This window comes from Mustela nigripes, chromosome 6 (assembly GCF_022355385.1).
Source record: "Mustela nigripes isolate SB6536 chromosome 6, MUSNIG.SB6536, whole genome shotgun sequence".
Classification (NCBI taxonomy): domain Eukaryota; kingdom Metazoa; phylum Chordata; class Mammalia; order Carnivora; family Mustelidae; genus Mustela; species Mustela nigripes.
Window position 1 is genome coordinate 82,498,870 of NC_081562.1, and position 22,754 is coordinate 82,521,623.

Consider the following 22,754-nt stretch of genomic DNA (forward strand, 5'->3'; position numbering starts at 1 on the left):
TGTGTGGATTATACTGGAATTTAAGTAAAGAAATAAGTAAGTAAATAACTACAAAATATCTGCACCTAACATCCTACTTACTGGAAATTTGATGCTTTCTCCCTAAGATCAGAAATAAGGCAAGGATGTCCCATCTCACCACTCCTTTCAATAATGTACCGGAAGTCCTAAGTAATACAGTAAGATTTTTTTTATAAAGGAAATGAAAGGTATACAGACTGGGAAGGAAGAAATAACCTGTCTTTGCTTACAAATAACATGACTCTTTCTGTGGGAAATCCCAAAGTATCACAACAAGAGCAAAAAAAAAAAAAAATCCTGTGGTTATAGCAAGTGATGATAGTAAGTTGCAAGATACAAGTGAATACACTAAAGTAATTGCTTTCTATATCCAAGCAATGGACAGGTGGAGTTTGAAATTTAAAACACAATGCCATTTAAAAAAAAAATGCCATTTATATTAGCAACGAAAAGAAAAACCCAATTATAAATTTTAAAAACAGATGTACAGGATCTATATGATGAAAACTATAAAACTCTGATGAAAAAATCAAAGACCTAAATAAACGGAGCGGTATTCCATGCATAAGAAGTCTCAATATTGTCAAAATACTTCTTTCCAATTTGATCAGCTGATTCAACTCTATACTAATAAAATTCTCCACCAGCTATTTTTTTTTTTATATTGACAAATTGATTCTAAGGTTTATATGGAGAGGAAAAACACCCAAAGTAGCCCAGTTAATATTTTTTAAAAAGAACAAATTCAGAGATCTAACGCTATCTGACTTTAAATCTTTCTATAAAGCTGTAGTGGTGTGGTATTGGTGGAAAAAAATAGAAAAATAGATGGATGGCATAAAATAAAGAGCCCATAATTAGACCTACATAAATATAAAATATTATATTTATATTAATTATATTAATTATTAATATTAAATATAATCAACTCATCTTTGACAGAGGAGCAAAGGCAATTTAGTAAAGTAAGGATAGTATTTTTAATAAATGTTGCTAGAAAATGGTATATCTACATGCAAAAAAAGAAAAAAAATCAACACAGAACTTACTCCTTTCACAAAAATTAACTCAAAATGGATCATAGACCTAAATGCAAAGTATGAAACTATAAAACTCTTAGAAGATAAAATAGGAGAAAATCTATGTGATCTTGTGTTTGGCAACGAGTTTTTAGACTCAACATCAAAAGCAAATCCATGAAGGAAAAAAATCAATAAATGGGACTTCATTAAAATTAAAAGCTTTTGCTCTACAAGAGACACTGATAAGAGAAGGAAAAAACAAGCCACAGACAAGGAGAAAAAATATTTTTAAAAGATTTTACTGATTGACTGATTGATTTGAGAGAGAGAGCTTGTGCATGTGGGGAGGAGCAGAAGGGGGAGGGAGATGCATAGGGATAGAGATCTTAAACAGACTCCCTTTAGAGCCTAGAGCCTGCCCTGGGGCTGGATCTCATGACCCTGAGATCATGACCTCAACCCAAACCAACAGTTAGTGGTCCTTAGGAGAAAATATTTATGAAACACAGGAGTGATTAAGAATTTATGTACAAAAGGTACAAAGAACTCTCAAAACTCAATAATAAGAAAACAACCTAATTTTTAAAGTGGGCAAAAGATCTGAACCTTGCCAAAGAAGATATAGATGGGCAAATAAGCACACAAAAAGATTCTCAACATCCTGTATCATTAGGGAATTGCAAACTAAAACAAAAATGACACATGGATTAGATGGCCCAAATCCAAAACAATGAGGGCACCATTATACTGGTGAGGATTTGGATCAACAGGAATTCTTCAGAACTGGTGGGAATGCAAAATAGTACAGACACTTCAGAGGACAGTTTGGCAGCTAAGATTTCTACCAATCTCTATTTTGTCTTTTGTTTTTGAACTTTAAATACATATTGCTAAGTGAAAGAAGCCAGTAAGAAAAGGCTACATATTGTATGACTCCAACTATATGACATCCTGGAAAAAAACTATAGAAACCATAGAAAAATCAGTGGTCACCAAGGTGTTTCCAGGGGAAGGCAGGATGAGTAGGTGAAGGACACAGGGTTTTTAGGGCAGCAAAACGGTTCTGTATTTTGCTCTCATGGTGGATACATGATACAGGGATACATGATGATATATGAAACCAGGAAACATGCCGGATACAAATATACATTTGTCCAAGCCCATAAAATGTACAGCAGAGTGTACCGTAATGTAAACTAAAATGATATATCAACATTGGTTCATCATTTGGAATAAATGTATCACACTAATGCAAAATTTAATAGGGGATACTTTGGAGGTTGGGGGAGGGGAAGTATATATGGGAATTTTTACTTTCTACTCAATTTTTCTATAAACCTACAACTTCACTAAAAATAGTCTATTATAACATGTATTTTATATATCACTGTATATAATGATACAACATATTTTGGGACATTTCAAAATTATTTTTATATTGCAATATCCACTGTCAGAATGAACTCTACTCTCCACTCAAATATATTATACATTTATACTTATACATTTACATATAAATTTGTGTTATGTCTCTATTTTCTTAAAGATTTTATTTATTTATTTTGAGAGCATGAGTGCACAAGTCAGGGGGAGGGGCAGAGCAAGAGGGAGAGAGAAACTTAAGCAGACTCCACGCTGAGTGTGGAACTTAACACCGGGCTCAATATCACAACCCATGAGATCATGACCTGAGCCAAAACCAAAAGTCATATGCTTGAGTGACTGAGTCACCCAGGCACTCCTGTGTGTATCTACTTTAAAACCTCTATTTGCTTCTCAGTGCTCTTTACAAAAAAAAGCCATATTCACTCTTAGGCTTGTAGAACCTACTGCAGTGCCTAGTCCATAGCAGATACCCAATAAATATTTGCTAAGTCAATGTTTGTTGACAGATATGTCAAATATTGAATGTAGATGACTAACTATGAATGCACCAAAATGTGCTCTCACGTAACAGACATAATTCTCCATCTTATTTATAAGGTTCTAATGACAGGCATTTCTAAACACCTTGCTGATATCAGGACACAAGGTGCCTTTAGCATTCTCCTGATATGTCAGACCAAGCACTCTGATCTCAGTTCAGCTTGTTAGAGTAGGTAGAAAATAATAAAGACAGTTAAACAGTAAGGGATACACCAGATGCAGATTAAAAGGCACAGTTGCTTATTTAAATTCTATTTCCCCAGGTTCTTGATAACAAAATAGAGAATTGCTGGAAGCTATTTAGAAGGCTTTTTAAAATTCTCAGTAGTGTGGTTATTAATACTGCCCTAACAGTATTATTATTATTATTCCTTAAAAAGAAAACACGTATTTTTCAGTTCATCTTTGAGTAAACCTGAGCTTCTATTTGAAAACAGACCATTGAGCTCTGCCCGACTGTTAAGAGATATTAAAAGCCATTTGGATCAACTACAATATCGATATATTGGGGTTGCAAATATCCAATTATCTATATTCATTGTAAGCACCACAAATAAAACAAAAACAATACCTAAAAGATGGCTACGAGGGATTTGGGCTTTAAGAAGCTGATTTCAACGAACTGCAAAGACAGAGAAATAGAATTCGTTAAAAACTCTGTACTTAATAGAGGGTTAAAATTTACCAGGACAGGGACATGCCACTCAAGAGTATCATCTCAGCTTCCTTTCTTGGGTTTGTAAGACTCCAAAATTGTGTCCAAATTTGCCTATCAGGAAATGTCACTGCATTGCTGAAACATGTGGATTTCCAGCCAGGGCCAGACTGAATGTTGCCTAGGAAACCATGACTGGTTTCTGCTACAGCTAAAAGGGAAAATGTCTGTTCCTGAGGCAAGAAAGGCGTCAGAATTCTGTCTCTGGCCCTTCATTGGTTTCTGCAATCCTCCCTGCTTACCTGCCTTCTATCCACAGCTCCCATTTTACCCAATTCTGTGCGGCTCCTGATTCCCAGATGTTCAAATTTGACTCCTTCACTTCCTATACAGAAAGGAAAAAAACCCCTAATGACTGCAAAGTTGTTTGGTTTTATCTACATAATATTTTTATTTACTTATTTTCACCCATGTTTAAAAATCAGAATCTGTCTCATTAAAACCTTTACAACTTTCCTTTGTGAAAAATTGGAATATCTGTCAATGATTAAAACCATCGTCCTTCCTGGAGCAAGCTTCTGGGACAGAATGTCTCATGCCTACTTAAATGATACATGTTCTCTAGTTTGCCACAATCCCCACTATTCCCTATTAATCCAACAGTGAGGCTGAGTATTGGGTTTTCATTTAGCACTCTACTCTCACTTTTGTTTTTCTTCGTGGTGCAGAGGTATTTTTCTCTTCCTATGTATTTATAAGAAGTAGCAAAATGAGATAGGAGAGGTTTAAGAATTTCTGGGGAAAAAAATACATTCTTTGGAGGAAACAAAGACTATTTCTTTATGTTTATTATGGAAAATGAATATACATACAAAGAACAGACGCAGCCCATCTACTCTCTTATATCTCATGTCTAATAGCTATAGCCACTGGAGTTTGTGGCTACTGCCTTAGTTCTCAGATATCTGGGTTTTCTTGGAGGGGATACTGTGCTCTGGATTTGTCACCAGTCCTAGCTTGCTATCCCATTTCCTTAATCTGTCCCCACCTACAGACCAAGGCAATCATACATCTAATAGTAAAGGTTCTGGAGGGCTCTAAGTAGCTCCTCCTCATTATCTACAAATAAGCTGATTTCCACAGATGGGCCATAACAATTCCTTCTAATTTAGCAATAAATGCTAGATAGTCCCTGATTCTTAGTATAAAAGAATCCAGATATCCTAGCTCACTTACCTCCCTAATCATTTAATTTTCTTTGTAATTGTGGTTGTATGTAGATTATGCCATAAACATCAACTAATTTAGCCAACAGTTTGGTTTTGTTGGTTTGCTTATGAAAGGGAAGGACAGGAGGGAGATGATAGGGAAAGGAACACAAATACCACTTGGCGAACTGTAAATTATCATTAGTTGGCCTCCGTCCTGGTGGGTAGGGCTCTACTTCCTCTACCCCTGGGTAATAGGCTCCTGGAGACAAGGCAAAAGTTCACTTCCATTTTCTGCACTCTGTTTAATGAATTAATCCTTCAAAAAAATCCTAGTTTTTTTTTAAGGAGCTCGTATTTTAGAAAGGAAAGCCAGGCAACAGTCCTGTATGCAGTCCTGCGACGTTAGCCAAGGCTCAGATGTACCAAAATCTCATTAGGAGAAGGTGCAGACCAAGGTTACCCTGATGGTCTCAGACCAAGGGCCTTCAGAGAAAAGTTTTCCAGGTCCTAGGTGGCCTCCTATGGCTAAAGCATCAAGTGAGTAAAGGGCCTTGGCCTAAAGGGGACAGACTGAAGGCTAAATGGGTTTAAGTCTTTGCCCCCCAAATGTAAAAGGATTAGGATAGCCGGCTGCATTGGGTTTGAATAAGCATGCTGGATGGGTGGAGATGAGGCAGGGAGCGAGCAGCTGCGCTCCTCTGATAGCACAGAGAAGAGTCAAAACTAGAGGTAAAGGGTGTGGTCCAAGATGAAGCCCTGAGCCACTTCCCCAGGGTGGTGTGAAGACACTGGGGCCATGCCCTCCAGCTGGCTGCCGCTGCTATCTCCACCCAAGCCTGCTAACTGGAGGGCTGTTTCTCTCCAGATAGATGACGATGACCCCACACAGCAGCAAGTGGCCAAGGGGAGCTCCCAGCTCCCTTTTTTTCACAGGTGACAGTGTGGCATCCCCCTGACTGCTCTTCCTTCCTCCTCTGGACCAAGCAATGAAAGGATAGGACAATAAGAAATTCCTCCTTGCATTAGCTGGGAAGAGTGCCTCCTTCATCAGACACACCCACAACCTAAAGAATCTGTCTCAGCCCTGCGAGCTGGGTCCTAGTCCCTGGCCATTAACCCTGTCACCTATTCTTAAGTCATCCACTGAGAACTCACCCAGACAACACATTTTAGCATCTCCCCCACACCCTTTGGGACTTTCCCATTTGAAGAAATAATAAGCTCGCTCTCCAGTTTTCTTTAACAAACTAAGCATGTGACAGACAAGGTCTCAGATGTTTTCTTTGCCTATTTCCTCCTAAAATTGAAGTCTGTGGTTAAGTAAGCTCTTCGAGACCGTTTCTGCTTCAGACCGTGGGCTCACATAGCTCTCTGTATAACACCCTACATTTTGTTGTTTGTTTTTCCTGCGGAGCGTAAAAAATCAGAATAAAATTGTATATAAATGAGGTGTAAGAAATCTTCCCGGGGTCCTGCACCTGCACCTGCACCCAAGGTCAAGGGCTTCTGAACCTGCTGTTACCAAATGTACTCCTGAAACCAAAGCAGTGACATGTTAGGTGGTAAATTTGGTGCTGTGTGCTCTGCGACAGCCTCTGTTCCTGTACAGGACATAATTACACAGTCTGCTCACCTTGGCCACAATATTCTAATTCTCCTGTATGTCACTATTCCCTCCATGGCCCCCTGTAGCCATGGAAGCAGCCCCCACCGGGAGGTGTGAAGTGCCCAACTTGGGGGGAGGGCAGAGGTTAGGGGTAGGCTGAGGAGGGCTGGAACTACAAATTGACACATCGTAGCTAACCAGCCTGGGCGGACACCCTGCAGGGCTGTTTAAAAAGTAACAACTAATGGACATGCATGTGTGGAATGTAAAGGAGACGCCCAGTAGTTGACCTGAGTAATTATGGTTGCTGATTCCATAAAATGAGTTAATACAAATTATTAACATTCTGAGTACTCAGTTGATGATCTACTCGGTATGTGTTAAGAATGATACACTCAGGGGGGTACCTGGGTGGCTCAGTGGGTTAAGCTGCTGCCTTCAGCTCGGGTTATGATCTCAGGGTCCTAGGATCGAGTCCCACATCGGGCTCTCTGCTCAGCAGGGAGCCTGCTTCCCTCTCTCTCTCTGCCTGCCTCTCCATCTACTTGTGATTTCTCTCTGTCAAATAAATAAATAAAATCTTAAAAAAAAAAAAAAAAAAGAATGATACACTCAGGATGTATCTGTGGTTTCTCTTTGTGATCTAAGGGAACCCAGATGCCTTGTCAGTTGGGATCTTCAGACCTCACTGAGGGAATGCTCTGTAGGTCTTTGACGAATACACCTGATTAGGAAAGACAGGAGTCTAAGTATTTTCAGAAAAAGCCTGACATGATGTAGTAGGTTGAATTCAGCTTCTGAAAGGGAAATGAAATGGTAAGATATGCATCTTAGAAAGAGCAAAGACTGCAGGTTAGAGAATGGGACAGAGGAAGAAAAGAACACATGTGGGAAGATAAATTAGGAAGCCACAGCCAGATTTCAGATTTGAACTAAGGCAGCGGCTGTAGGGGGAGAAGTGGACTGGTGACAGAGTGGTCTAGAGAGGAGAATCTCCTTTACTCCTGATGGATGAAGGCAAGGAAGGAATCCCAGATGATCTTGCAATTTCTATTATGGAGCAATTAGGTAAATACTGACTTCACTTACTAAGAGGAGGCACAAGCTTGAGGAGTAATATAATCAGTTTAGAATTTACTTTAAATTGGATCTTTACATCGTCACCGAGTTTATTCATCCGCGAACAAAGAGGCATTTCTTTCTTCTTAGCTATTTTTGTCATGCATTTTAAAACTGCCCCATGATTTAACTACCATGCATCACCAAGAGTAAATGCATATATAAAAAATAAAGTCTTTTGTTCTCATACAAATATATAAGGTGACTGAGTCTACAGTTAAGCAACACCCAGAAATCATGACTAAGAAAATAGGATATTGACATAGGGCTCGAAGATTTACAGTCAGGAGTCAGTGAAACTGGTAAACATCAGATTCGGAGAAGTGAGTGATTGATAGTTCTCCATTTTTTAAAGATTGATTTATTTATTTTAGAGAGCATGTGAGAGAGAGCATGAGCAGTAGGAGGGGCAGAGGGAAAGGAATAAGGAAGATCCTTGAGCAGGTTCCATGCTGAGCAGGAGCTGGATGTGGGGCTTGATGCCCCGGACCCTGAGATCATGACCTGAGCCAAAATCAACAGTCAGACACTTAACAGACTGAGCCACCCAGGTACCCCTTTATTCTCCATTTTTATTTGTTTGAATATATTTCAGAGATCCAACTATAAAATATTAAGAAAGGGCACCTGGGTGGCTCAGTGGGCTAAGCCTATGCCTTCAGCTCAGGTCATGATCTCGGGGTCCTGGAATCGAGTCCCACATTGTGCTCTCTGCTCAGCTGAGAGCCTGCTTCCCCCTCTCTCTCTGCTTGCCTCTCTGCCTACTTGTGATTTTTCTGTGTGTCAAATAAATAAAAATCTTTAAAAAAAAAAGAATGTCCTAAAGGAGAAAGAGAGGAGGGTAACAAGACATCAGTGGTGACATTGGCTTTGTAAATGGTAACTTGGAAAACTATTTAAAAGGTCTGCTCTTTTATTGGTAGAATGGAATAGTGATATACAACTGATATAAAACAATTTGGAATAATCATTGTAATTCTAAAGCAAAAATACTCGTTTGTAAAGAGTTTGATCAGAAGTCCTTTTCCCAGTGCTATTTTCAGTCATTTTAATATTTTCAGTAAAATTTTTATTTATTTATTTATTTTTAAAGATTTTATTTATTTATTTGACAAAGATCGCAAATAGGCAGAGAGGCAGGCGGGGGTGGGGGGGAGGGCGGGAAGTAGGGTCCCTGCTGAGCAGAGAGCCCAATGCAGTACAGGACCCTGAGATCACGACCTGAGCAGAAGGCAGAAGCTTTAACCTACTAAGCCACCCAGGAGCCCCCAAATTTTTATTTTTTTTTTAAAGATTTTATTTATTTATTTGAGAAAGTGAAAGAGAGAACACAAGAGAGGGGAGGGAGAGGGAGAAGCGGCTCCCCACTGAGCAAGGAGCCCAACAGGGTGCTGGATCCAGGATCATGACTTGAGCTGAAGGCAGACAGACACTTAACCAACTGAGCCACCCAGGCATCCCTTTAGTGACATTTTTAAAAACCCTTTTCAGTAACAGAAGTGATACCCTCACATAAGGCCATAATTGCATTTCCAGCAATGAATTATAATCATCAGCTTCCGTTTTTTCCTCACTTAACTGTGACCTCCTGAACACAGAGACCATGTCTTGCTTGACCAAGCACTGTGCCTGGCCCCGCTCTTCCTTCCTCCTCTGGACCAAGCAATGAAACTCTGAAATGAAACTCTGGCCCTCAGCCAGAGTTTATCCAGTGAGGGAAGAAAGGAAAATTAGCATGCATCAAAAACATGAAGCAATGTCTGCCTTCCTGGATAAAGAAACCTCATGTTCAGCAATCTAGCAGTTAATATCTCTGAAAATATCGGAACTTTTTCTTTATTAATGTAGCATGCCCAAATTTCAGATAGCTTTGAAAATAAAGAAAATTACTGCATCCACAATCCCACCATGCAGATACAGAAGCATTTTGAATACAAGTTAGCATTTTGATTCAGGGAAGAGTAGTATAAGCACTGTTAGAATTAATTTATAATGTACTTAAAAGCATGCATTTTCTGAAATACCCAGATTTTTTTTTAATTGACAGTATTGTGGATAGCCCCCTCCATTATGACAACTTGAAGGAAAAGACATTTTAAAGATAACGTGTTTTTTTTTTTTTTTTTTTTTTTGACAGAGAGGCAGAGAGGCAGGTAGAAGGAGAGGGAGAGAGAGGGGGAAGCAGGCTCCCTGCTGAGCAGAGAGCCCAATTCGGGGTTCGATCCCAGGACCCTGAGATCATGACCTGAGCTGAAGGCAGAAGTTTAACCCACTGTGTCACCCAGGCACCTCTTAAAGATAACTTTTTAAAAATTCTCCTAGGATATTAAATCATTCTACCTTTTTTTGTACCTTCCTTGTCCCCCACCGAAATTTATGAACTGTGGCTCTGGGATGAGGAGCCTGAGACTCAGGAGGCCTGATCCTTAGTCCAAGCTCAGTGGCTAGCCTAGCTGGGATCCGGGCAGTTGCTAGACCTCCTGGAACCTCTCTTGGCCCAAGACCCTGTCATCTGACCCACTTGCCAAGTCTGTTCTGGCAGGGACAGGGCCACATTGGTCCACAGAGCTGCGCCAGCAAATGGGATCCTTGTCAGGTTTACATTTTATTCAGTAAAGCCTATTTTTATGTAACTGAAGCATGGACATATGTATACTAATTTCTAGAATAAACTGAACATTTACTAAGTGCCAACCACTCTGCTTAGCACTTTACATATTCAGAATCTGCCCTGCAGGATTTGGGCCAGAGAAGTTAAGTAACTTTCCCAAAACCACACAGCTTGCACATTTCAGACTTGAACTCACATTTTCTGCCTGCAAAGGCCATGCTCTGAACCACTAAGCTATAGTGTTTATAGAGCAGAAGAGAGAAACTGCATAAAACACACGAATTCTAAGAAAGTCTATAGAAAATTTTAAAAAGTCCTGACATAATGGGCTCTTCTATAAATTCACCTCTCATTCCATCCATCCCCGTGAAACCACTAATTTGGCTCTTCTCAACCTCCAGCTTTCCAAACTCTTTAAGTCCAGCCTCACTCCTCAACAACACCGAAGTGTGCATGTACGGATTCTGTGCAGAACTGAATTCAGCCACTAAATTGAACTCACGACAGGTTTTAATCCAGTCTCAAGATTCTTAGTTTACTATCAGAGAAGACTTCGTACCTCAATAGAAACAAATTATTCATGTGTGTTTGAAAAGGCTAAAAGCAAGTGCTTTGAAGGGAAATTATCAAGAATGTGCAGACTGTTTCAAGTAATACAAAGGAAACACACACTGTTTTGTGATTTGCCAAGTTTGATGCTTTTTTAAGGTAGCCACTCATAGATTTGAACATAAACACATAGCAGTTTGCTGAAATGAGTATATTCTAAGTACATTTTTCGTAGGTTGATTTCTGGCCTGCTTGAAGCACTCCATTCCAAGGAGATAAGAAAAATAACAATGTTCCTGGAAATAGAAAATACGAATTAAGTGATAGCAGCTCATATAAAGATCAGCCTAAACTAATCTGTGGCTGGAACTACTAAAAGAGCTGTTACTATTAAAGGAATATCATTTTTATCCTGATACTTGTAGTATTTTTTAATGTCTAAAATATTTGTCTTTTATGGGTTTGCTTTTAAATAATCATAGTTTAAAATACATTATAAATTTGTAAGGGCATATTAACATACATTAATGGGCAACAAAAGGCAAAAGCGTAGGCCTGACTAAATGCAATTTTGCCTACTCTGCTATGGGCATCCCATGGGGTTAAAACAGATCAGAGAAAACCAGTCCATGTCGAACACTCCCAGTCCGAACAGGGGCTCCCAGCCTGCAGTGGGCCTCCATGGTGCTCTGTTGTTACAGCCTCCTTCATCTCCCAGATGATGATTTCATACCTTTTTCTCGATCATCAAACCTCTAGTTACCTCTAGGAACACCTGCCTCAGGTTCACTTTCAGCTGGTGACCTTGACTTTGCACCTATTTCATTGGGAACATAGCAGTCTGGAAAAACTCTGCAAGCTCACACCTACTCAGACAGCAGCCTCAGGCCCCGGTACCCAGCCTTTTCCCCCCTGTGTGCTCCTAGCCAAGGCCAACCCCTCCTCTTGGGCACTAGATCCCAACCCTTTCACCAGCATTGCTTCTGCATCACCTGGTTTTCCCAATTACTTACTTACTTCCCCAATTACTTACTTATTCCTTTAAGCCTACCAACATACTATTCTTGTTCCCATCTTAAAAGAAAATAAAATTCTATTAACCTCCCTTCCCCCTTGTGGAGGAAGAAAAAGTGTCCTCTGTCCTTCAAGAGTCTTCTGGGTGATATGAGAATTAAATTAACATGAAACAGATTAACAGGGCAAAAAAAAAAAAAAATTCATATGCACAGAGGTCTCCTAGATATGGGACCTAAGAAGTACCAAGGTGGGCAGCTTTTATACTGTCTAGACAAAGGAACATAAGTTTAGGAGGAACTGGGAGGACAAAGAAAACTTAGGTTGGGACCATCAATTAGCAAGGAATCTAAACAGAATTTGGGCTGGGGTGGTAAATTAGCAAAAGTAACAAGGTTTGTTTATGGAGGCTTCTTCGGCCCTGAATTCCCTGCCTCTGATGATAAGGTCGTCTCCCTCCCTCCCGGTGTCGGGAGGGTACCTTTCACATGGGAGATTTATAACCTCCTTTCTAGAGACCTTGGGCGGTCAGACTGTTTTTGTTATACAGGCTGTTTCTTACACAACGTTCATTAAAAATAATCCTTATACCATTGTGGCATATTTTGGGGCATCCTGCCCTGGGCTCCCACACTTTCTGGCTAACTTCTTATTTTCTACTTCCCTTTATTTACAATGAAACCCCTTCTCTGATTCCCCTCTCAGTCTTTCTTAAGCGCTCAAAGCAGCCTTTGTCCCTACCACTCAGCCAAGGTCACCAGTGTTCTTCACAACCAATCATTGAATATCTTATTTGACTTAGCAACTATCTCAGACACAATGTGTCTTGAGTCCTCCCTTGAAACTCTCTTCCCCCTCGGCTTCCAGAACCTCCCACTCTCCTCCTTTTCTTCCTGCTTCACTGACTCTTCCTTCTCAGGCTCCTGTATGAGTTCTTCCTCTACTGTAGGTTTCAGTTTTCAAACCCCTTTTCCTCCCTAGCTTCACCTTCTCCACCGGTGACAGTATCCAAGCCAAACGGATACCTCCAGCCTGGCCCACTCCCTCCAACTCCAGACCCGTATATCGAAATCCCCATTCAACATCTCAGTGTAGATGTATACAAGGAATCTCAAATGTAACAAGCCCCAAATCAAACTCTTGTCTTCCACCTCCCAAACCTGTTTCTCCTAAATGTTCTCCATCTGAGTAAATGGCAACTTCATCCTTCCTGTTGTTCAGGCCCAAAACTACAGAGCTAGACTTGCCTTCCCTCCTTTTTCTCATACCCCCTCTTCTCTCCACAGAGAAATTCTACCACCTCTATTTTCAAAATGGGCCCAGAAAACTGACAGCTTCTCATTTCTCAGCTGCGTCACTCTGGTTCAAGCCTCAACCCTTGTACTATACACTAACCTCCGAAATAGTCTCTTGGCTTTCACTCCTGCTCCACACAGTCTGTAGTAGATGGTGGGAATTTTCTGCCCAAACCCCTCACAATGACTCCCAGAGTAAAAGCCCAAGTCTTTTCAATGTCCCCGACCTACTTCCCTTTCTTCTCTGACTCCATCTCCTGTGTCTGCCTCTCTTGTTCACTCTACGCTAGTCATACTCATCTCTTCATTGTTCTCTCTGTTCAGAGCTTCCTTCCCCCAGATTCCTATATGGTACTTCCACCTCCTCCCTCTGGATTTTGCTCAAATGGCAAAGGGACTTTTATCCCTTCGAGGTTCTCAGCTGGGTCTCTGTAACAAAAGACAGATTGACTACAGAAAAGCATACATATTAGCCAGAAGAGGGATGCCTGGGTGGCTTAGTCGGTTAAGCATCTGACTCTTAATTTCAGCTCAGGTCATGATCTCAGGGTCATGAGATCAAGCCCCACACCAGGCTTGATCTGTGGGGCTCTGTGGGGAAGTTGCTTCTCTCTCCCTCTCTCCCCTGTGTCTCGTTTTCTTGCTCTCTCTCTCTCTCTCAAATAAATAAATAAATCTTAGGAAGGAAGGAAACAGAAATGAAGACACAAAGCAAGGTTAAGCCTGAGTGTTTTTCACTCTGGGTTTGATGAAGACCGGTAAGACAGATGGTACCAGCTAAGGGTTATAAACTGGGGGAACTTAACAAAGCCTGTTTGTTTGGATTCCTCTCTGAGTCCTGGTGTCTTTGGAGATAAGGACACCGCCACTTTCTTCAGGGTTAGAGGAGGGCCTTGTGACCTGCCTCAGGAGAGGCCCCAGGGTCATTCTAGCACCTGCCATTTCAGAAGCCCCTTTGGCTTAAAATATTGGGCATGCTGTGGTGCTGTATTCTGGGGTAGTGGGTCTCAAACCCCGTCACTACCCCATTTAAAATTCCAACCCACAGCCCCTGCATCCTCCCCATCCAACAATCATGTTCCTCTTCTACCTAACATTTTCTTTTACTTATTTATTTATTTATTTTTCAGTTGTCTGACTTCCCCAACCAAATGTCAACTCCTTAGGGCTAAGGCTTTTTGTTTTGTTTTATTTTGTTTTAAATATGTTATTCACAGCTGTATCTCTAGCACCTAGAACAGCGTCTACCACAAATACTTACTTACTGAATGAAAGAACTAGTGGATGGGCCAGATAGTGATCTGGACATATATTATCATACATTACTATATACCTGGCACTCTGGGTCTATCTTCTCATTTAACCCTTGCATCTAGGTAGTGATTGTTCCCGTCATTATTTTGCCGACGAGAAAAATCAAGCCACAAAACTGGTGACTACCAACATCATGCAGCCATTAACCACAAAATTCGTTACCAAACCCAAGTCTGTGTGGCCCCAAAGCTCCTGTATTCACAGCTTCATAGCTCTGGCTTCAATTCACACCATCAACAGATAAGCAGTCACCGTATCTCAAATCCATATCAAGGTTTAAGCAATCCCCAGACAGTTCTGAGGGCCATGCCCCTAGGCATGAACTTCACCTAACCCCTTTGCACAGCCTGTCATGAGCCACGTGTTTTCTGTAACGTTTCAAACATCTGGATATTTGGACCAACCTGGACGACCCGTTTACCCAAGACTTTCTGCAGGTTAACATCTGTTCCAAGCGGCGTTCGTATTCTTCTTTCCAGACATCTGCCTGCAATAAAAAGGGAAGTTGACTCCTTAAGAAGAAAGGAAGAACAAAATACTCCCGAGAGCTACAGGTGATCGATAGAACAGACGAGAAGCCCATGACCGCATCACCTCTGGAAGGACAAATGAGGGTGGGAACAAATAAAGAGAAAGGACCTGTCACTCATACGACCTGTACCTTTTGAAGTTCTGTGCCATAAGGATTAAGGACCTTCTGAAAATAAGCAAAATAACAATGGCAGTGTGCCCCAGAGGGCAGTGAAGCGGACACACCCGACGGTCCTACCCCACTGTCCCACCCCACAGCCCTAAGTGTACCCAGGCCCTGAGCACTCAGTCAAGGCAAAGTCATTTGGGTTTGCTCCGGGCCTCAGTTCCACCATCTGCAATGGGAAAGATTAATGATTAGGGCTTGCCTGACTTGATAAGCGGGGTCTCTTGTGAGATTCTAAGTGTAAAACCTTCTACAAACATTTGTATTCCTTATCATTTAGGGGACGACCTTAGGTGGCAAAGGAAGCAAGCCAGCTCACGGAGCGACGGAACACGAAATGGGACCCGAAGAGTAGCAGAGTGTACTGTCTCCACATACCGTAATAAGTTCCTAGAAGTAAGAAAATCGGTGGAAAATCTGCTGTTTGGTCTCAGACAATTTTATTTTAAATGCAAAGAGGATAAGCAAGATTATCATCTGCATCATTCCAGATCCTCTGTTCTTTGGTCTTAGAATTACACCAATTCTGATTATCTTCCCCTAAGACCTCACAAGGCCCTTCACTCTCACGATGCGCAGACGAGCTGGAACCTGGAGAACTGCAGAGATTTGAAACTTCATTTCTAGAATCAAATAATGGCCAATTTTCAGTTTTGTAATACACGGCTCTGAATTTTAAAATGCTGAAGTCACCTAATGAAGTCATTAGGTTCTAGATGCAGCCTTGCCTTGAGACACGTAACGAGTGTATGAAAAACCATGGGAAAAAAATGCAAAATAACCTGATTTATGGTTATTGGTGAGAGAATAAAAACAATGTGTGATGGGTGGAATTCGTGAGCCACACACTAAGTATTCAACAAAATAATGTGAAACGACATTTCTCAAGAAGGGGCAGCTGGGCTGCTTTTATAGGCCGGTTGACCCAAACAGCACAGTATTAAAAAACAAACAAATAAACAAACAAAAACTAAGTGCAGAGGGCGTGAATTTCTGAACTGTTTTGGAGCTTATTACTTGGTGAGGAAATGCTCAGTCCTAAAGTGTTGAAAACACCATAGACGGTTCACAGTTTGGGGAAAAACTTTTTTTAGAGCTTCATTTCTTCCTTTTTCCTTTCTTCTGATTCTTTCCCTCCTTCGCTTTCATCGTGGTATTTGTAGGAAGGGGGTATTTTTTGGCCTCCAAATCATGTCCTTTCAGACCCCAGAAAACAAAGCCAGGCGCTTATCTTAACCCAGGGGAAGACCCCGCCCCCGCCCCCCCCAGGCCTCTCCAGTTCCCTGGGGGTTTCCCCAAACCCCTGTGGAAGGGGGGGGGGGGGGATCAGCAGGTCCTTGTGTGTCTGCCAGGTTATGAGCTCACTGGGTCCTGTCATCCTCTGTGGTCGTTGCCTGGGCTGCTCCTCCACATGGCCTTGGAGGGTCAAGGGAAAGGATTTGAAAGCGCCCATGTAAACCAATGCAGCACACAAAAGTGCAGGATTATTACTATGAAAAATTAATTAGAAAAGGGGGCGATCTTCTCATCATTTCCCTTTTCTCATTTCCTCTTTCTCTGCCCTCCCCGCCCATCTTTCTCTCCTTCCCCACTCTGCTTTCTCAAGGGGGAACACACACAAGGTAGGAAGAGCCCAGGGTCTTGAATTGTTAAGACAGAACGAAGTTTAAGAGTCCATATAAACTACGCCCAAATTACTGAGAAATGTGAAATGAAAACCAGCTCAGCCCCAGATTCCAGGAAAATGCTACATTTGGGGTTTACTTGACACTTTGTGTTTTCACATGGGTCATATCTTCAAGCTTTGGTCATTAGTCTTCCGCTTCCTAATGCAAAGAAGTAAATGCTGACTCGTGTCATTTGCCTCAGATACCACCGGAAATGGCATCTTCTCCCCAGCCGCTGGCTTGCGAAACTAGCAGCACGCAGAGGTGAACCTATCTGCCTAGCAGCCGGGGCTCTGGGCTCTCCAAACCTGGCCCTCGGATCGACAGCGGACAAAGGAATCTGTCCAGGGAAGAGATCTAGAGTCAACGGAGAGGTACACTTTTATCACCAGTTACTTTAATGAGTAAGTACTTTGCAGTTTTCCCATTTGATTTTAAGCATTAATTTCATATTTCTGAGCAGCCTTTCTTAGGCTCCTCCCTTTTTGGGCACTTATTCTAGAGCGGAATCTCCAACCTAACCCCTTCACCCTACCCCCACTTAACTGGACAGCCGGAACAAGACTAGTGTTGTTTTGTAAGGAGAAGGATTCGTGATTGATAAACTACTCTATCTCTGAAAACGTACAGTAAAGAGAGACAGACAGTTGTGAACAAGAGAAAGGACAAGAAGCATCTGTTGTCTGTGCAATCTTGTAGGTTGTGGTTGACCACAGAGGCTTGGCGTCAGTCTTGACTTCCAGCTCTGCTTTTTATAAAACAGATGACCTTGGGCGGATGATTCAATCTTCCAAACAATTTTTTGGGTGTGTAAAAAGGAGAAAAAGATAATACCGATGTCACAGGGTTCTTAGGAGGAGTGAAGAGATCATTGAAACATGGAGCACACAGGGTGATGTGGATACTAAACATTACAGAATAACAGGTGAAATTAGCGTTTCTAAATAATAAACTAAGGCCTCCATTCAACCGGAAAGCTCTCTTAACTAGTGAAACCCATCCCTCCGACATGCTAAGGTGGCTCAGAATAACAATGATTAACATTTATAAAGTTTACAGAGCATCTCATCTGATTTCCACAATGAACCCTAAGGTAGGCAGTTCCAGGCTGCTGACCTGATTTTGTTAGAAGGGACAGGGGAGAAGTTGAGAGCACGGCTGAATGTGACAGTAGGAAAAGCAGCTCAGGGGTCCAAACTTCTGCTGAAGGGAAGAAAACATGACTGGGGAAAAGCCAGTGTCAGACTGAGTGCAGACATTCCTTTCTCCAACTGAATTTCTCACCCCTTGGACCTTGCCCCTCTTCTGGTTCCAAGCCATAGCGTTCGGAACGGGCAAAATCCTCAGTCCTGCTGCCAGCACCCAGAGCAGTGGGAACTCAGTCAGGCCTTCCAAGAACTTTCTACAACATAGTATGACGAGGGAGAAGGCAGACAGAGACTGACTCTTAGAATTCCCTTTTCAAATTCAAACCCTTTTTTTCTCATAGAAGCACTATTGCATTCAGATACTACATTGTTAACAAGAATAACAGCAATAATAAAAGAATCTCCATTTTAAGAGCTTTTGCTCTTAAAGCATTGGATAAGCACTGGAGGCCATTTCTCCCGTTTAAAAGCTGAAGTGAGCATCTCTCACAGAGATAAAGCGAGCTCTGGACATAGCGAACCCCCAGCCTGCCGACTCGGCCTCACGTTCACATCCCCCCTTCAGTTGGCTTTTGTGGCCATTCCTGGAGACAGAATTTTCAGAATCCAACCTGTCCATCAGTTGAAAGCAACTTCGTCATCACTGGCTCCCCCTCCCCCTTCCTTTCAAACCGTGGGAACTTTCTGTTCAACCACCGGTTAGGATCTGGAGTAGTCTGCCTAAGTCTAAAAAACCTGAGGCACAAAGAGAGCTTTAGCGCAGCACTGACTTTTCCTTGGACTCACAAGGAGGAACAGTTAACCATCAGTGATCCGAGCGCACCTAAAGTTAACTTCATCCCCGCTCTGTCTCCTCAAAGGAAAAACTTAAAGCTGTGTACAAAAACATGGCTTTGTTTTTCAACAGAGAATGAAAAGGAAAACGAGATGCAAATATTTTTTTTCTAGATAAGACTATTTTTTCCTCTCCATCTCCACTAATATTTACGGCTGGGGTTAAAAGCCCAGGCTATTTCCTCCTAAAGAAACAAAACAATATCTGAAGCTGATCTCATCCATCAGAAGATTCGTTGGCAACGACAGACCAGTTCTGTCATTCGCTGGCTGGACAGCCCTGGGTGATGTACATAACCTCTCCAAGCCTCAGTTTCCTTCTCCATACAATGGAGAATATAAGACTTTCTACCTCACCAGGTTGTGGGCAGAGAGAAGACTTGAACATAGTAACTGCTCAGTGAATACTAACCAGTATGCGGAAGGCATTGGGCCGCAAGGGATAGCAGGATGGGTGAGACCCACCTCTGCCATCCAGGACTAGGCTATACCGGGTTCGGAGGACACATGGATGGTTAATCATAGTACAAACTAGAACCAAGTGCTCTCTAAAGTGGGTCACCATTAGAACCAGATTTCTCTAGGGGAAAAAGACTTTCAGACAGACCTGCATTCAAGCTGGATCTTAAGGCAGAAACAGAATTTCAGTAGAGGAAGGGGCTAGGGGACACGGACGCTAAGCCACAGAGCAAAGACGAAGAGATGAGAAAAAGCTCTCTGGGGGTGCACGGGCTCCAAAGCTCATCCACAGGGGTCGGGGAGCTGCAAAGGACGAAGGGTCATCTACTAGTTTAAAAAACAAAGTTTCTCATTACAAAATGCTGGGAGTTAGGCTAGCATACCAAATGAAAGTGAAGGCAGTAAAGTCAAAACCCTAGATGATCACCTTTTAGGTAAGCAAACACAACCTAACAGACCATTTTAGAAGTCTTTAAAAGTGAAGACACACTTCTTTAAGAATTAAGAGGAATTAATGGAAAGTTTAAAAAAAAAAAAGTTCATCATAAAATCTAAGAAAACAGAGGTGAAATTGGTCACTGGGCTCAGCTTCCCAAAATAGATTGCAACATCCTCCTCCCTAAAGCTTATCCTCAAGAATTACATCTCATTTTTTTAATGCCAGGAAATAGCTGAACTGTTCTCCATCCAGGCTCTCATTCAAGGATTTTGAGATTTTTCAGGAATAGTGGAAGCAGCCGCGGTCATGAACCATAAAAAATCCCTTGATACAAGCATTTCAGAAACAGAGGTTATTTCCACCTGGTTCTCCCCAACCACTGTTGCCCCATAAATGATAACAGCAGCTCTCGGAAAACGGGAAGCAAGAATACGCCGCCGCCATTCCCACAGATGATCGGTTCTTACCTTTAGGAAGATTGTCCAAAGGTCACAAGAGAATTATCTCAGGAATTCACCCACAGTTTGATGGTAGGATAAATGGGCGTCTAGAGAATTTGAAAGTGATAAGAGGCCCACACAGACGGTTCCTTCTTGCCCCCTCTCCCTCCCCGCCCCCTGGGAACTTTATTCTACTCACCTGAATAGGTCTGGAACTCAGGAGAAAAGTTTGGGCTGGCTAAATGCGTTGAGCACTTAAAAATGCGGCAGACCTCACGCTAATGGCTTTGTTCAAGTAACCCTCAATTCATAATATTGTTCTCGTTTTGTTGATGAGGGCTCTGAAGTGCAAAAAAATTTTACTTAAGCTGCCTGGGGTCGCAGAGGCGAGCAAGCAGTGCAACCGGATGTAAATCCAGGGGGCTGACTCCGGAGGCCCCCCTCCGAGCCGCTGGGCTTTGCCACAATTCAGGAGTCATCTGCATACAAATGGTGATTGATAAGGAGACCGAATAATTTGTTTCCATCCGAAGTGGGACTTTTTTTGGTCGGGGGAGGGGTGCCCTTAAGAACTGTGCAGGGTGAACGGGGCAGGGGGCTGGTAAGCCAGAACCGTGTAGGGCAAATTGAGAAGTGAGAAGTGTGATCACCGTGTTGACGGATGCCGTGAGACTGGACGGACTTACTGAGGGAAAGAAGGTTGAAGAAAAGAAGAAAGGAGACGATTAGTGGGTCCCGAGAGAGACCAACAGTTGGGGAATTGTCCGAGAAAGAGAAACTGACAAGAGGATCCTGGGGGAGGTGAGCCGGAAGACAAGGGTGTCAGTCTCGGGCAGTTATCCAAAGGGAGTCACCCTGGGGGACCCTGGCCCCCTGAGGAGCTGGGAATGGGGGGGGGGGGGATAGGGAGGGGGGGGGGGGGGCATTGACAGGGGCGGTGGGGAAGTCACTGGTCATTTACTGACCACCATTTCTGCGGGTTGGTGGAGTTAAAAAGCAGCATTAAAGTAAGAGGAGGAGTGAGTGGGAGGTGAGGACCCAGCCACAGGCAGTGCAAACAACTCTTTTTGAAAGTGGCCTTGAAGGGGAAGTAAAAGATAGGACTGTCTGGAGGTGGAGTCAAAGAAGTTTCCTTTCTTTTCTAAAGCAAGAAACCAGAATGTGTTTAGTGCTTAAGGGAAGGGATCAGCCGAAGGAGAGGGGAGAAAAAGTAGAATGCGTAATTATCCACTCTCCAGGGGACATTCTGGAGCAGAGTTCCTGAGAAGGTGGAAGGGCGAGCCACCTGAGCTGAGGAACTACCTTTACACCTGAGGAGGTAAAGCTCTGCCCCTGTGGGAGGGAGGAGATGGGGAGTGTGGGCTGGAAGGGTTCCACGGAGGGAACAGGGAGCGAGGTGCTGTCTGCAGGCTTGGGGTTTTTTCCGGGGTCCCTGAGGGGAGAGGTGGTTGTGCCCAAGGTTTAAAGGTGCCTAAGGCAAGGCAGGCACCGTACTAGGCCCTTCAAAGACATTGATGTGATCTCTTTTCCCTCTTCACTGTTCAGTGCGGTAGGCGATCTTACTTACCCTTGTTTGACACCAGAGGAAACGGTGGCTCAGCACTGTGGGCAGTCAGCCCAAGAGCTCACAGCTGTTTGGGGCCAGAGTCCACGTCTATCTTCATTGTCTGCTGGAAGGGAAAGCCCACTCCCTGCCTTTCCGTTATCTTGCAGTCTCGGGGAGTAATGGGAAGGGAGTTAGCGGATGTCGTTTAAATAATGGTTTGAGACCAGAATGTGGAAGTTCGTCAAAGACTGTACAGGATAGAAATCCTATTTTTGTTTATAAGAACTGCTTTGGTTTTTTAAAATTTTTTCAAGATTTTATTTATTATTTATTTGACAGGCAGAGATCACAAGTAGGCAGAAGCAGGCAGAGAGAGAGGAAGGGAAGCAGGCTCGCTGCCGAGCAGAGAACCGGATGTGGGGTTCGATCCCAGGACCCTGGGATCATGACCTGAGCCGAAGGCAGAGGTTTTAACCCACTGAGCCACCCAGTTTAAAATATTTTTTAACTCTAAATATTTAAAATATTAAAAATTTAAAATACTTTCAAACTTTAGGAGATCCTTTCGTAAAACAAGAGCTGTTACTGGTGTTGCTTTTTAGAATATGTGCTACCGAAGCGAGCACTTCGTGTTGCTTTTTAATGGGTCTCTTTGAATAAAGGCTCCATAAGTTTATCTTTCTTTTTTTTTTTGGAGAGGTTACCTGCTATGCACCCCCACTTCATTCATAAAGGATGTTACCTATGTTTCTTTTTAAAGTCCATGGGAACATTTTCTGTTAACCTATCACTATGGGAAAAAAATATGCTCCCTTATGGGTTTTTAAAAATTTTTTCAAAGATCTTATTTATTTATTTGTCAGAGAGAAAGAGCAAGTGAGCACAAGCAGGGAGAGCAGCAGGCAGAGGGAGAAGCAGACTCCCTGCTGAGTTGGGAGCCCGCTGTGGGACTGGATCCTAGGACCCTGAGATCATAACTTGAGTCCAAGGCAGACGCTTAACTTAGCCACCCAGGCATCACCCTCCCCCCCTTACAGATTTTTAAACTTGGTAACTTTCAGACTCTTAAAGCATGTGAAATTCTTCTGTGGGTATTTTGTTGCGAAAGAATCACAGATTTTAGGTGGTGGCTCTGGAGGGATGGTGATGATACTGGAATAGGCCTGCAGGGATTCTTGCCT

The 22,754-nt window shown here is 42.5% G+C and overlaps 1 protein-coding gene and 1 long non-coding RNA gene across 7 annotated transcripts in view; one reads left to right on the forward strand and one right to left on the reverse strand.

The window, feature by feature from the left end:
• The window catches only part of LOC132019618 (uncharacterized), a 65,223-nt gene extending 43,177 nt beyond the window's left edge, over positions 1 to 22,046 (reverse strand). The window contains exons 1-4 of one of the 5 annotated variants that reach the window (XR_009404819.1): positions 21,595 to 22,046; positions 20,227 to 20,506; positions 14,748 to 14,830; positions 10,852 to 11,016 (exon numbers count right to left, since the gene is read on the reverse strand). This is a non-coding gene — a long non-coding RNA (uncharacterized LOC132019618). Of the gene's footprint in view, positions 1 to 10,851; positions 11,017 to 14,747; positions 14,831 to 20,054; positions 20,135 to 20,226; positions 20,612 to 20,992; positions 21,070 to 21,594 lie in introns of those variants that run through there. The other 4 variants (XR_009404821.1, XR_009404820.1, XR_009404818.1 and 1 more) reach the window with 4 other exon arrangements.
• The window catches only part of PCED1B (PC-esterase domain containing 1B), a 39,449-nt gene that overhangs the window by 9,653 nt on the left and 7,042 nt on the right, over positions 1 to 22,754 (forward strand). Inside the window, exon 3 of one of the 2 annotated variants that reach the window (XM_059402970.1) lies at positions 16,910 to 17,111. The gene's annotated coding sequence lies outside the window, so the exon portion shown is untranslated. Of the gene's footprint in view, positions 1 to 16,909; positions 17,112 to 21,208; positions 21,346 to 22,754 lie in introns of those variants that run through there. The other variant, XM_059402969.1, reaches the window with a different exon arrangement.